General features: G+C 64.5%; 1 long non-coding RNA gene across 2 annotated transcripts; it reads right to left on the bottom strand.

The window, feature by feature from the left end:
- Positions 1-1,362: 1,362 nt before the first annotated feature.
- On the bottom strand, positions 1,363-6,231 carry LOC122210996. 2 transcript variants are annotated; one of them, XR_006198405.1, is made up of 3 exons: positions 6,139-6,231; positions 1,883-2,077; positions 1,363-1,574 (listed from the first exon to the last, which is right to left on the bottom strand). It is a non-coding gene; the product is annotated as an uncharacterized LOC122210996 (long non-coding RNA). The 2 variants fall into 2 exon arrangements; XR_006198406.1 differs by lacking the exon at positions 6,139-6,231 and adding an exon at positions 3,089-3,122.
- Between the last annotated feature and the right edge of the window lie 3,526 nt (positions 6,232-9,757).

Below are 9,757 nucleotides of genomic sequence, written 5' to 3'. Positions count from 1 at the left end.
TCCCAGAAAAGCCCCTCCCCCAGTTCCTCCTCCTACTGCCTCCGGGAATTGTCTCATGCTGACGTCCTAACCTCCAGTCCAAGGTCCTTCCAGGTGCCCACATCCCTGGCGCCGTCACCGCCTCCGGCGCGAGCTGCAGAGGACCAGGCTGACTGGCGAGGGCGCTGCGTGAAGCCTCCCCCCTGTAAGCCTGGCAGGCCAGCTGGAGCTGGAGGGGGCAGCCTCCAAACACCACGAGCTCAAGACGCAAGAGCGGGCGTGGTGCCCTCGTTGGCTGCTCCCGGGCGGGCCGGGAGGGCCGAAGGGGTGGTCTCTACCTGCCCTATCCCCTCTGGCTATGGCGGAGGGACGGTGGGGTGACGCGGAGGCTTTCTGCTGCATGGGGGCTGCCTGGGATAACGCTGCTCTCCTCCCCCAGAGGACCGCCCGGCTGGAGCTGCTGGTACAGCAGGGCAGAGGCCCCTGGCCGGGCAGTGGCACACCCGGGGTCTGTTCAAGAACCAAACCTCCTACTGGGTATCCCAGGCTCTGCAGGGGCTGCTGTAGAGACGGCACATGGCCAGGCCCAGCAGGTGGGCTGGCGGCGGTGGGGGCAGGCGTGCAGGGAGCCAGGCCGGGCTCTCAGACGGTCCTCTCTCTCCTGAGCTGTGTTCCAGGTAGAGGTGAAGCCTCTGGGTGGGGGTGGGGGGCACTGGTCAGAGCCTCAGGAGCAGGACACGGGGCTGGAGGGCACACGGGGCCGGCTGAGCAGACCTGGCGGGGCTCTGGCCTGAGAACAGCCGGGCCTCAGCCTTGCAGGTACCTTAGAAGTCCGGGGGGGGGGGGAGTTGGGGAACAGCCCACTGCAGGGTGCCCGGGGAGAAGAGAGGTGGCCCCAGAGCAGCTGGACAACCTGGGGGCTCCGTGCTGGGGCCCTGCCTGCCCTCGGAAGAGACCCGCCCCCTCGAGAGACGAAGAGGAAGAAAAGCCGGGGCAGGCGCCGTGACCGGAGGCTTTTCGTGGCGATTTCCAGACTCGGCTCTCCTCTCGTGTGCAGCCTCAGGTCCCACGCCAAGTTCAGCCCGCTCTCCCAGCAGGGGTCAGGGCTGGAGCAGGCCCTGCGGCCAGCCTCCAGAGGCACGAACGACAGGCCGGGGAAAATGGCTCTGGAGACGCCACCGTTCAGACGCCAAGCCGTCCTGGGAGTGGGGTCAGGGAGGGTGCACCTTCCACCTCTTCTTTACAAGCAGAGCTCCCAGCTAAGACCTCGGTATTGCTATTGTTGACTCCTGTTTATGCAATAACTCGAAGGAAAACATATTTGGAGCAAGATGCAGAGAAATTTAATTCTGAAGTACAGGTCAGGCATCTTGCCTAGTTTAATCCACCCTCAATGCCCAGCCTGGGAGTCGCCAGGTGGGTCCACCCTGGCCGCACCTTCCCCTCGCCCCCTTCATCTGTCCTGTAGCACAGGGGCGGCGGGGCCTCAAGGAGCGGCTTCCAGGTCTCCCCCTGTGCCGAAGTCCCAGACCCCGTCTTCACTTGCTCTGCCAGGTTTGGTTCTCACAACTGGGGACTATCTCCGTTTGCACAGGCTGAGTGGTTTAAGCAACAGAAATGAAAAACGAGGGGCGCCAGGGTGGCTCAGTCGGTTAAGCATCCGACTTCAGCTCGGGTCACAATCTCGTCATCCATGGGTTCGAGCCCCGCATCCGGCTGTGTGCTGACGGCTCAGAACCTGGAGCCTGCTTCGGATTCTGTGTCTCCCTCTCTCTCTGCCCCTCCCCCGCTTGCTCTCTCTGTCTCTCTCTGTCTCTCTCTCTCTCTGTCTTTCTCTCAAAAATAAATAAGCATTAAAACAATTTAAAAAAAAAAAAAAGAAAGGAAAAACAAATTGACTCACAGTTCTGGAGTCTGGAAGCCCGCAGTCCAGCCATGGGCAGGGTTGATTCCTTTTAAAGGGTACAAGGGAAGGGTCTGCTCCAGGCCCCCTGCCTTGGTTTGCAGGTGGTATCTTCCCTCGTGCGTCTGTCCAAAATCCCCTTTTCGTGAGGACGGCAGTCGGGACTTCAGGAGGCCCCATCTTAACCGATTACGCCTGCAATGACCTTCGATATGAGGGCATGTTCTCAGGAGCTCAGGGGTCATGACTTCATATATGAGCATGGGGGAGGGACACAATGCCACCCCTAACAGGGCATAACCCTGTCAGCTCACCCCAGCGCTGAGCGTCCTGCACGACAGCCTGTCTGGGCAGAGGCTCCCCGCCCCCACCCCCCCAGCTATGTCCTGAGGCTCACAGCTGCCTGGGCTAAGCCAGGCCATGGCCCAGTCCTCCGGCTGCACTGCCCGGGCCCGCCTGTGCCGTGAGTCCTTGCTGACAGAGGGAGCAGCATGAGGCACGGGGTGGGGGGCCCAGGATAGGGGGGTACTGAGGGGGTAAGAGGCAGCGGCGCCTCTTGGAGGCAGGCATGTCATGAGGCCCCTCTAATGACAGGGGTTCCCGTGGGAGCCGCGGGGAGCACAGCTTCCTTCTGCCCCTTTGCTGGAGGGGCCCGGCCCTGCAAGGAGGGGCTGCCTTCGTGGGTACCAACCCCCGGGCCTGCCGCTGGAGCCACTGGGCTGCCACAGAGACGTCAGCCGGCCGCTCCACTCCCTGCCCACCTCTGCCACACTGCCACGCTAGGCTGCGCCTCCTGGAGGAGACAGGGCCGCTCTCCAAGGGCCACTCTGTGGACGAGCTGCCGTACGGACCCATAGGCTGAGTCGGGCCGAGCCCTACAGGCCCCGAGTGGGGCCTGTAGCCGAGCGCCGCAGCCCACACGGCCACCTCCTAGACCAGGCCAGGGTCAGCACGGTAACATGGCCCTGGGACCCCCTCCTCGGAGCCTCTGGCCCACAGGGCCTCTAGGGGAAGCAGGACAGCTGGCTGGGGTAGGGCCACCAGCTTCAGGACATGACGGCCACAGGTAGAGCAGTTGGCAGGACTGAATAGGGGGAGTCACCCCACCGGCCTCCTGACACCACAGCCCCTCCCCCTAATTCCCTGAGGCCCTCCCTGCTGTGCCGCAGTGCAGGCCTAGGCCTGGGGGTGGCTGGGCAGACGCACTGGGCTGGGGCTCTGGGAAGGCACTGGCTCTGAGAGGTCCTGATCGGGGTCGGCTTGGGGGCCGGGGAGGTAGGACAGTCACCCAGGCTTGCTCCCCAGGGGGTCCCGGAGGCTGACCTGGAGGCTCCTGCAAGAAACTGGAGACACCGGGAGAGGACCAGTGGGCACGGCGGGGACAGGGCCAGCCTTTGTCCTCCTTCCCACGAGAGGGGCTGGCACGCACCTGGGTTTCGAGGCCTGGTGGCGATGCTGCCTGCACGGCTTGGTCGTGGGCAGGAGTGACTCTGAGGCACTTTCTGGGCCACAAGCCACAGCCAGCACAGCCACGCTTCCCAGCGGGCCATCGTGGACGGTGTCCCGGGGCCTCGCGGGCAGAGATGCAGCTGGGCCAGCGCCCCTTGCTGGACACGGGCCCCTGCCGGAGCTCACTACCCTTGGGGGTCGGGGCTCCCCGGTGGCCAGCAGCAGCCACACAGAACGTCAAGCGTGGATGGGTGGATGTGCACCAGGGCACACAGGTGGCCAGAGGCCAGCCCCGGGGGCCAGGGAGCCTTGGTGAGCAGGTGGGAGTGTGGGCCTGGTAGGTGGGGGTGAGGGCAGAGCCACGGGGGTGGACCCCAGAACCCTCCACCCCAGAAATGCCTGCACCTGCACGGGCGTCTCCAGGTACACTTTCGGTGACTGTCAGGGTGGCCCTGTTCAAGTATGTGGTCAAGAATGAACCAGGCAGGGGTGCCCGGGTGGCTCAGTCGGTTAAGCGTCCGACTTCGGCTCAGGTCACGATCTCACAGTTCGTGAGTTCGAGACCTGCGTCAGGCCCTGTGCTGACAGCTCAGAGCCTGGAGCCTGCCTCGGATACTGTGTCTCCCTCTCTCTCTGCCCCATCCCCACTCATGCTCTGTCTCTCTCTGTCTTAAAAATAAATAAAACATTTAAAAACAAAATTAAAAAAAAAAATAACCAGGCAAAGATAAGGGCTAGGGGGGCAGAGAGACTGAGCCCTCGAGGCAGGGACTGGGGGATGGGAGAGAGCCTCGGGCTCTGCTTTGGTGGGAGGCACCAAGGTGGTGCCCCCAAGGTTCCGGGCCTCTATCCCCAACACCTCTAGCAGCCACTGCCTCACGGTGCCAGGGTGGGCCTCTGAGAGGAGGGCCAGGAGCTCTGGGATGCACCCGGGACCTCCTCTGAGCCCAGGGGGAGGCTCCTCAGCCGAGGTGGGGTGAAGTCTGGCCATCTTTTCCAGACAGGGGAACCAGCTGGGGACACAGAAACCCCAGTTCTTCCAAGGGGCACACAGAGGGGAGCCCCTGCGGAACCCTGGCTCAGCCCACCCAGGACCTAAGCAGCAGTGGGGGGAGCTGACCCCCAGCCCCCCTGACTGAGCAGACCCAGCAGGTGGCCAGCAGTGCGCACTCCCCCCACACCCCCACGCACATGTGAGCAGAGGAGCTGTGCGAACCTTCCCTCCCGACCGGCTCTCCCGCAATACAGTCGCGTTTTGGAAAGTGAAACCGCCGGTCAGGTGTGCATTTCCTTTACAAAGTCCACTGAACCCGCTGAGAGGGGCGGGGGGATGGACCCCTCCCCCAGCACCCTGTGCCCACCTCCGCTCCCTCGCGGGGAGACTCTGGGGAAGGGGTCAAAGGGGCAGGAGGGAGAGGGCAGCCGCCCCCCTGCAATTCGGGGCCGTTCCTCACCAGGGGTGCTCACGGGTGGCCAGCCTACCGAGGGGCGCGCCCGGGGCGCCGCCCTGGCCCCCGCCGGGATCTGGGTACCCGCCCGCCCCACCCGGATTCGGGGCGCGCCCCCCACCCCGGGCCGCCGCCCCCAGATGAGGGCGGGGCCGCGGCCGGTTTAAATTCGGGTGGCGCGGGCCCAGCCGCGAGCCGAGAGACTGCGTTCGGAGCGCTGGGGCGCCGCGCGGGCAGGTGGGACACCCAGGCCTGGGCCAGACCCGGGCAGGCCAGGGAGCAGAGACCGAAGCTCCTTCGACGGGCGCTGAGCTCGGGTCCGGGAGGCTGGGGCGGGCGTGGGGGGGCAAGGCGCCGGTGGAGCGGGGAGCGGCCGGGAGCTCCGCGCTCTGGCTCGCCCGGACCGGGCAGTCTGAGCCCCGGGCCGGCCTCCCTCCCTGGTGGGCGAGGGTGCAGGTTACCGGCAGGGACGTGGGAGATGCGGCCCGGGGAGGTGGGGGTGGGCGGTGGCGGGGTGGGGGTGGGGGTTCCTCCCGGCTCCAGCGGTTTCCCGGCAGGGGGCAGGGCTGGGGTGGCCCCGGGCGGGTGTGCAGGTCAGGTTCCGCCTGCCGCCCCCCTTCGGCGGAGGGTGGAGGCGCCCTGGGCGGAGGTAATCGGTAATCAGGCTGACAGATTGAGAGGGCGGTGCTGCTCCTGGCTGGGGCGCTGACCAATCCGGGAGCCACCTGCTGTCCCCCGTGGGGCGGCGGCAGGGACACCGCATGGGGTCATCTCAAGACCCTTGCCAGGACGGGGCTCAGGAGGGCTGCCTTCCCTGTACCCACCTGTCTTACCAAGCTCCTTCTGCCGCTGGCCTCTGCCCCGAGGAGGTGAGTGGGATCCTTCCGCAGCTGCCCGATGGGGCAGAGCCAAGATTGCCGCCTCCCTGTGTGGGCCTGAGGCAGCCTGCAACCTAGTTCTGTCCTTATCTGGCTCAGGTGGACAGCCAGCCCTCTGCCCTCCTCCCGGCCCCGGGCTGGAGAGGGGGGATGTCCTTCAGGGCAGAGGCAGAAGGTGGCCCACAGCCAAGGAATGCAGACCCACCCTCCTCAGGATTGTCCTCCCTCCCCTTGTCACCCAGGGCTGTCCCCCCACCGTCCCCTCCTCCAGGGAAGCCGCAGGAAGAGCCCTCTTCCCTTTCAGATTCCCTTTTCCTTCCTGGAAAATCTGCTCAGCCCCAAGGCCCTTAACCCTCGGGTCACACACCATGCCCACCTTCTGCTGCTGGCCACCTCTGTGGGACATTGGGCTGGCCAGGGTGTCCTGCCCTTGAAGCCGCCCCCTCCCCCACTCCCTGGGCCCTGGACACCAGTCACATACCATGGTCTTCTCTCCCGAGCTCCAGACCCCTCTGTCCAGCTGCCTTCCCAAGGTCTCCACTCCACAACCCTGCTCCTGTCTCACCTGGGCAGAGTCCAAAGAGGCTCCTACCTGGCCCAAGGTCACTGCCAACCAAATAGGGGGCGTGGCCCAACTGCCAAGGGCACAGGGCCTGTCCTGGCCTTAGGCCCCCACTTCCTGCTCGAGTACTCCGTCAGGCTCCTGGGTCCCCTCTCCCACCATGAATCCCCTTTGTTTGTTTTTTTAATTTTTTAATGTTTATTTTTGAGAGAGAGAGAGAGAGAGAGAGCACGAGAGAGAGCAGGGGAGGGTCAGAAAGAAGGAGACACAGAATCTGAAGCAGGCTCCAGGCTCCAGCTGTCAGCACAGAGCCCGACGTGGGGCTCAAACCCATGAAACTTGAGATCATGACCTGATCATGAGCTGAAGTTGGACGCTTAACCGACGGAGCCCCCCAGGCACCCTCCCCCATGAGTCCCCTTTGTGCGGGGAACTGGAACCTCCTGCTCCCCAAGCTGGTGACTGCTCTGGTTTTCCTGTCTGGGTGCTGCCCCTCCCCACCCAGCACAGCCCCGTCAGGGCTCTGGGCCGGCTATGTCCAGGCCAAGGGCTGGCTCCGAATGTCCCTCCTTCCCTTTGCTGGGCAGTGAGGTCCCTCTCCTCTCCACACCTTTGTCCATTGCCAAGGGAAAGTCACGCTCTTCTAGCTATCTAACTGCCCCAGTAGCCGTGTCACCTGGCATTCCTGCCGAGACGGGCAGGCCTGTCCTGGGCTCACAGACCCGCTGAAGGCAGTCCTGGCACAGGGCACCCTGTGCGAAGGGAGTATCCCGGCCGGCAGCCAGGCATGTGTCCAGGCCGGGCCCCAGAAGCAGGGTCTGATGGCAAGCATATTGGGGAGTGGACTCGGGGTGGCCCCTGTTGAGTGCAGGACACAAAACAGGAGAGAGCCAGCCTCTGGTGCAGCCCCGCTCGCAGCTGGAAGGAGGTCGAGGCAGCCGTGCACTCACCGCTGTCACACCAGGCCCTGGAACCCTGCTCCCAGGGCACCCGTGGGCTTCTCTTCCTGGGGAGACGCACGGGGGACGGTGAACAGGTGGGCCCCCAGCCAGAGCTGTGGCATGGGCCTCGTCTCTAAGGCTCCACTCCTCCTTCCCCTCGCCCACCCCTACCGCACGTCGGCCTGGCCTGGTGCTCACCTGGGGTGTGCAAACCCTTGCCCCTGAGGTCCCTTGTGGCTACACGTGTCCATTAGCTGCAGGAATGGTCACACCCCTGCCTCCACCCCACCCAGACCCTGCCTTCTCCTGGTGGTCGGGTCACTCCCGGACCCTTGGTCCTGGACGCAAGGAGCCGGGGTGCCCCGGGAGCAGCCGTGGCCTTCAGCTCAGTGGGACTGCGGCTGTGTCCGTGGCAGAAGTACTCATCCTGTGGGACTGACCCCGGAGCTGCAGGGATGGGTGGCGGGGTCATCGGAGGCATGGTGGGGGCCACGTCTGCTCCCATCGCTTGGTTCCTGGACCCATATGGTCCAGCTGCAGGGACAGACACATCACATTCTAGAATGGTCACTGCCCCTCCCCGCCCCCCCCCCCCCCCGCCCCGGGCACGGGACCACCAGTGAGCTGGTGCTGGAGCTTGCCTGCAGTGGCCCTTTCACGATGGAGCCTTCAGCCTGCCCTGTGCTGCAGAGATCAGAGCCTCTTGACTGGTCACTACAAAGCCTCAGGTGTCCACAAGGACTTTTTGTCATCCAGCTGGTCACTCACAGCCTTTTGTGTTCGTCCAAAGTCTCGTTGTTCAGCAATGCCCCCCACCCCCACCGTGTGCTCTGCACTAACCCCCATCCCAGATGCCTGATCCCACACTCCGTTTACTCGGAACGCTGGCAGATGGAGGCACTTCCCCGATCCCTGCTCACACGGCCAGCCGGGTGGCGGTGTGCCCCTCCAGAGCCTCGCCCAGTGTCTGCCTGGTCCTGGCACCACCAGTCTGAGCTGAGCAGCACGCGAGCTGCAGGGGGTGGGAAGGGCCCCTCGTCTGTGTAGGGAAGGGGTGAGGCAGGATTTCACCCACTCCCAGGGGCTGGGCTTACGTGCGGGCCCCATGTCAAGTCAAGGGCCTGAGCCAGTGCAGCCCCAGGACGGGCAAGGCAATTCCCGAGGGGGCCGAAGCGGGGGCCGTCTGCCAACAGCCCTCCTGAAGCCCCAGATGGGGTCTGGGTCACGCCCCCAAGCGTCCACCCTTCCAGATGTGTGTGTTGTCGGAGCCCCAGCTTCTTACTGTCACTGGGGGGCGCTCGACACCCCCTGGGCCATGCTGCCCCCTGCACCGCCCTGGTGCTGAGGCCTCCCATGGATGCCTCATGGCCACTTGCTGATCCCACCCTGCTCCTGGGCCGGAGGTCGGTGGAGAGGGCAGGAGCAACGAAGGTGGCCTTGAGCGCCACAGTAGGTAACTAGCAAGCCACGGAGGCTGTAGGACAGGAGAGGGGCCGGCGTGAAACAGCGACCCCATGTGGGGCCAGTGGGGGCGAGTGGGGGCTGAGCAATTCAGGGCTCAGGCTGCACGGAGAGGGTGTGGGGGAACCCTTTACAGAACACCAGCAGTCGTGGGGGTGCAGTGGAGTTTGAGGCACCTCGTGAGACCGGGGCACGTGGTTCCTGGACTCCGGGACGGGCTGGGCCTGAGACACGGTGTGAGGGGTTCCCTGATGTAATGGGCGAGTGGGGGCAGAGCGGAGCCCTGTCACCGGCGAGAAGGCCCCACACCCACGACCCAGAGGCAATGAGATCCAAAATGCATTTGTTGGGTTTGGCAACCACAGTCCGAGTTCATCTTAGTGAGAGCTTCGGGGCGGGGGCGAGCCAGCTGCCTGAGCGGGCAAGGGAGCAGGCTTGGGGGGCAGGCTGGGGGCTGGCTGGGAGGCCAGGACAGACGTGTTCGGGCTCTTGAGCAGACAGCCGGTGCCAGCGGGAGCAAAGTGTGGGCTTGCGCCCGGGGGGAGGGGGAAGGGGGGCCCGGGTGTGGTTCTGCAGAAACCGGGTGTGGGCCGGCTGGAAGGGCGGAGGCGGGAGGGAGGCTATGGCTCCCTAAGCTGTCGCAACAATTACCACAACCTGGATGGCTTCAAACAACAGAAACTCCTTCTCGGTTCAAGGGGCCGAAATCTGAGGTCAATGCTTCTGGGCTTGGTGGTCCTCGATGCGTCTGGGCTTGTGGCCGCTCCAGACGGCGCCCCATGGGCTCTCTCCTGTGTCTTCCTATAGAGACTCAAGTCATTTTGGATTAGGGCCATTCCTCCTCCGTGACCTCAACTGAGTTACATCTGCAAAGACTATTTCCAAATAAGGCTACAGTCATAGGTACTGGCGGTCAGGACTTGGATATATCTCTCAGGGGGACACAATTTAATCCCACAGGAAGGGGATGGGCCTGGGTGGAGGAGTTGGTGTGCAGGTGTGAAGCACTTGTCACTGCTGCTCAGAGAATTGGGGCACAGAGCCGTCTGCTGAGAGGGGACAGCCTTGGAGCCTCTCTGGGGCTTGGAGCCAGCTGACCAGAGACGTGGCCATACCCATGGCTCCCACGGGACTGG

This window comes from Panthera leo, chromosome F2 (genome assembly GCF_018350215.1).
Source record: "Panthera leo isolate Ple1 chromosome F2, P.leo_Ple1_pat1.1, whole genome shotgun sequence".
NCBI classification, from domain to species: Eukaryota; Metazoa; Chordata; class Mammalia; order Carnivora; family Felidae; genus Panthera; species Panthera leo.
Note: the sequence above shows the minus strand (reverse complement) of the source record. Positions and strands in the feature narration are given on the sequence as shown.